Here is a 4885-nt window from a genome sequence, read left to right as displayed (position 1 = left end):
CAGTCAGGAACCATAACCTCCACAACTACAAGTCAAAGCAAAGCAATCTCTCTGTAAGTTGGAAAACTAACACACCCTAATGTTACCTGTGCAGTCTTAAGTGGGCGACATAATTCTCCAATCTTCTGCTTCTCACACCTATGAAAGGAGATTAAATTGCACATTTGAAAGGAGATAAACTAGGATATTTATTTTAGGGCATAAACAAGCATTAAAGGAATTTGTATAATGCCCAGTTTGAAGAAACTTCATAAATATTATTTTGTCTTTCTTTCTTCCAGATTTCCTTAAACATGTGAACAGGATGGCTCCTATATGCTAAAACTGTGCATTCATGTGTCCCTGTGTTTATGACTATGTCATCTGGTATGGAGGAAGGGTTGCCATTGCTTCACTTCCCATGATTTTACACAGTGTTCACTCAAGACATCAGCAGAATAAGCTGAAGCAAGGGTTTGCAGAGCCTCTGTTCCCTATGACAGTTAATCATTGTCAGCTCGACTTGATTTAGAGTATATAAACCATATCGATAATTTCAGCTATAATCATAATATGTGGCCTCCCTTCCCCCAGCCTGGAACCTGCTTGCTCAAGGGTGGAGCTACCTGCTCATTCGTCCTGCCACGCCTACTGCTGGACCCTGCCTTTGCTGCCTGGAGGCACACACGTGTTCGTCCTGCTACTGGACCCTGAGTTACTTGGCGGGAAATTGGGTTCCCTCCCCTTTCCTTTATAACTGAGTGTCTGAAAATAGTAAAATTGAGCTTTGATCAGAATCCTGTCTTAGCTCCATTCTTTCTTCCGCCCCGTCTAGATTCCTCTCTTTTCAGCTCGAACTGCCATTCTCAGTTCAACCGTTCGTGTTGTGGACTGCGGGCAGGCCGCAACAATAATAAAAATAATGTTTAGAGGCTAAAAGATTGGTATGAGTAACCTATCCAAAATAAGCTGTACTTTTTAGTCTGTAACAGCTTGCACAAACTAGGCAAACCTCAGAGTTGCTTCTGTCACACTGGCCTATGGGCATGTCTATGGGCATTTTTCTTAGTTAATGATTTACATGGGAGAGTTTAAGCCCCCCCCCACACACACACACAGGTTACGTAAGAAAGGTCACTGAGAAAGCCCTAGGAGCAAGCCAATTGGCAGCACTCCTCCCTGGCCTCTGATTCAGCTCCTGTTGCTGTTTGAGTTCCTGTCTTGGTTAACCTGTAAGCCAAACAAATATTTTTTTTTCTCCATGATGGTTTGGGTCAGTGTTTTTATCACAGCAACAAAGAAGCAAACTAGGGCAAAGGTCAAGTGCTGTTTCTCTTTCCCCCTCCCCTCGCCCCCCCCCTCTCTCTCATATTTATTTTTTAAAGAGTCTAATGAGGAAGTATTTTATCCCCAATATTATCAACAAAAAAAGTAATGTCAATGATTTTGCTGAGTCACAAAATAGATATTTTTTTCTGACTCCAGATTAAAATAAAAAAGCATGCAAGAAGGACAGTGCTTTTTCAAAGCATAAATGATCCAAGTCATCTTTGGATGTAGTATAAAAAATTCACTTGATACATTGTGCCATTGAATGAAACTAAACAAATTGGTCATCAAATGCCTCTAATCCTAGTATCTGTTATAACATTTGAAAGTGAATAATGATACATTCTAAAGATAAGTGCCAATTTTATCTATGAAAGGCAGAAATAGATTTGTTTTTATTTAAGAATCTTAAGGTTGCTTAAGCACTGGAACATTCAGAGATGACTTTTTACATCAGGACCTCTTGATCTCTGGAAGAGGAGCAACATGTGAAAGTAAAATGCTGGAGCCACAGAATAAAAGGACTAAAGAAGAAAATTCTTCCTCATTGAAGATGGGTTATTAGCCATATTTTGCAGCATTACAAAGTAGTATGTCTCATTATGCTAAGTATGAAAAGGAAGAGAATTTGGTGGCATCTGCCTTTAACCCCCAGTGCTTGGGAGGCAGAGGCAAGTAGATCTCTGAGTTCAAGGCCAAACTGGTCTACAAAATGAATTCCAGGACAGCCAGGGCTACACAGAGAAACCCTGTCTTGAAAAAACCAAAAAGGAAAAAGAAACAAAGAAAGAAAAACAAAAGAATTCAAAAATATTTCTCTGTCACTCCCACCCCACCCCACCCCCACTGCCAACACATACTTCCTTAAGAGCCTTGATTTCTCTCGCCTGTGTGGGTGACATCTTAGAACTAAATTGTGTCTTGTGGAGTGGCTTTGACTTACTCTCTAACAATAGGTTTCGTTTCTGAACACATAAATACTTTCAGAAATGCATTTGTAATCTGTTCTCCCCCACCCAACTATGACAATGGTCACTTGGTTTGGGATAGTATAAAGCCCTTCAAGAAAATACCATGGCATAAAAAACCTCCACACCATCTGAATGCAATTCTTTAGGATGGTCATAGTTAGCCTTGAATTCATATATAATTATATAAATACAAATAAATGTTTGAAGCAAGGCTGTCCTCTATGAACCCGTCTCATTCGGTATAAACTTAATGGACCCACTTTGCTTCCATTCCATTTTTCCTTATTCATTTCCAGGGAAATTTTGCAACTGCAGCCAGCCCATTATATTGCAATTACTCAATGAGGAAAACCTTTGTTTTCTTTTTATTGAAAAATAAACTTTCCTCTTACCTAATATATCCTGATTATGTTTCCCCTCCTTCTTCTCCAAGTTCCTTCCTCCCTACCCCCTCATCCTGATCCACCCCCTTTCTGTCTCTCATTAGAAAACAGACACTCTTCTAAAAGAGGATAGGGTGGGATAGGATTGGATATAAAAGATAAAACAAATACTAACTCATCACAAAAGGATAAAACAAACAGAAGGAAAAGAGCCCAAGAAGAGGCACAAAACCTAACACTAAACTGGAAGCCATAATATAATACACAAAGGACATATAGGCTAATCAAGAGGAGAGAGAGAGAGAGAGAGAGAGAGAGAGAGAGAGAGAGAGAGAGAGAGAGAATGAATGTGTGTGTGTAATTAAAATTTAAAAATTAAATTAAAGATAAAGGAAAAGTTGCAATAACAGTATGAGATAGGGAACCTCCAAAGATGCCCTTGAGTTCATTTTCTGTTCAATATCTACTGGAGTCATGCACACTACCCTTAAAAGTAGTCTGTATCCTCAGTGAGACTCCTTTGGAGGAAACTAAATTTACATTTGCAAAAGGTTATTAATCGACGATTACATCAGGGTTAGGAAGAGAGTGATGAGTCCACTGCTCCTTTCTGCTCTAGGATTCCCATCTGTTGCAGGCTCGTGCAAGCGCTGTGCATGCTACCTCAGTCTCTGTGACTCATATGCATATCCATCATGTTGCTTTCGAGGGCCTTGCTTTCTTGGTGTCTTCCATCCCCTTTGGCTCTTGTGCTTGTCCAGCCTCTTCTTCCACAGGGCTCCCTGAGCTCTGAGGGGGGAGAGATTTGATGGAGACCCCTTTGGTCAACAACCAATTCGATGTAACCCAATCCCAGTACTGGAAGCTTCATTTGGTGACAAGAGATAGCCAAGTGGGGCTTTGTCGCCACCATTATTAGCCGATTTCATCTAGACGGCCTCCATGTATGCATCGATTTCATCTAGACTGCCTCCATGTATGCACCAATTTCATCTAGACTGCCTCCATGTATGCACCGATTTCATCTAGACTGCCTCCATGTATGCATCAATTTTAGAAAGCTTCTACTGTATTAGGTTTCCATGCTACCTCTCAAATGGCCCTTAAGTTTAGCTGTCTCTTCCCATATTTCTTCCCTTATTCCCCTCTTCCTTCCCTCTTCCCACTTGACCCTCCTGTTCCAGTCCCCCTTGCCCCATTCATCCATAACTATCTATTCTATTTCCCAGTCCTAGGGAGATCTACCTGCCCCCCGAGTCCCTTATTCTATTCCTAACCTCTTGCTTCTACAGATTATAGTTTGGTTGTCATTCACCTAATCTATCATTGACTTAACAATAGCCACAAATAAGCAAATGCATACCATATGTCTCTCTCTGACAGTAGTCCACTAAATCTCTAAACCTGTAAGCCAGCCCCAATTAAATGTTTTCCCTTATAAGAGTCACAGTGGTAATAGTGTCTCTCTCTCTCTCTTTTTTTTTTGAGAGAATCTTTTTTTTTTTTTTTTTTTTTTTTTTTTTTTTTTTGGTTTTTTCGAGACAGGGTTTCTCTGTATAGCCCTGGCTGTCCTGGAACTCACTCTGTAGACCAGGCTGGCCTCGAACTCAGAAATCCGCCTGCCTCTGCCTCCCGAGTGCTGGGATTAAAGGCGTGCGCCACCACGCCCGGCTCGAGAGAATCTTTTTTAATTATAATTTTCTGTATAAAAATGTCCATCAGACAGAAGTCAAAGTGCGAGGGCACATGGTTATCAGGAACGAGGTTAATGGCTCCAGCAACCCTCTGACCCTCTCTCAGGCAGTCCTTGCTTAGAGTCCCAGGTGATCCACAGGTCCAGGGTGAACAGAGGTGGAAGGCTCAGCAGGAGAGGAGAGGAGCATCAGCGGAGGTGGTGAGGAGGCCAGAGTCCAGGGTCAGGCTGTCAGCCTTCTGTTTCTTTATGGGAGGACCCCCAGCTTCAGGGACACTGGAGCTGCTAGGTCGAGGGGCGTTTGGAGGTGAGAGGACATCCGATGTCATCTTCTTGGGTCCTTTCTTGGGTGACTCAGCTGGAAGGGGGATGCCGGAGTCTTCATACACTTTTCGCTTCACAGTGGTCTTTATCTGAGCCACTGTCCGTTCCTTGATGACACAGCTGATGTGATCAAGATCGTCCCCAAAGTGCTTCACAGCAGCCCTCAGCATCTCTATCTCCGTCTCTGTCCACTTGGCACCAGCAGG

The 4885-nt window shown here is 42.3% G+C and overlaps 1 pseudogene; it reads right to left on the bottom strand.

The window, feature by feature from the left end:
* Positions 1 to 4514: 4514 nt before the first annotated feature.
* LOC110290342 (BPTF-associated chromatin complex component 1 pseudogene) overlaps positions 4515 to 4885 on the bottom strand; it is a 521-nt pseudogene continuing 150 nt past the window's right edge.

This window comes from Mus caroli, unplaced genomic scaffold, assembly GCF_978045245.1.
Source record: "Mus caroli unplaced genomic scaffold, Mus_caroli_1 scaffold_2, whole genome shotgun sequence".
Taxonomy (NCBI): domain Eukaryota; kingdom Metazoa; phylum Chordata; class Mammalia; order Rodentia; family Muridae; genus Mus; species Mus caroli.
Note: the sequence above shows the minus strand (reverse complement) of the source record. Positions and strands in the feature narration are given on the sequence as shown.